The sequence below is a fragment of the Tupaia chinensis genome, unplaced genomic scaffold, assembly GCF_000334495.1.
Source record: "Tupaia chinensis unplaced genomic scaffold, TupChi_1.0 Scaffold000400_1, whole genome shotgun sequence".
NCBI classification, from domain to species: domain Eukaryota; kingdom Metazoa; phylum Chordata; class Mammalia; order Scandentia; family Tupaiidae; genus Tupaia; species Tupaia belangeri.
Window position 1 is genome coordinate 83,094 of NW_006159902.1, and position 281 is coordinate 83,374.

Sequence of the window (281 nt, forward strand, 5' to 3'; positions counted from 1 at the left end):
TCTGTATTTATTCTTTATGGGCCCCTTCTTGATTAGATAACACTCACCAAAAATGAAATTGGATCTTTCCCTCTGGAAATACACCCAGGGATGCATCCAGAGTTATGGTTTTCCTAAATGTCCCCTAATTCAGTCCAGTTGATGCCCAAAACTAACCATCACTTTCTGATTCACAGCAACGTACTTAAACAAGTTCTGTCATCTGAAGGAAAATCCCCCTAGTAAACAAAGAAATTCAGTGTGTGTGCACCTACCACACAGTAAGTTCAAGAAGAAATGTG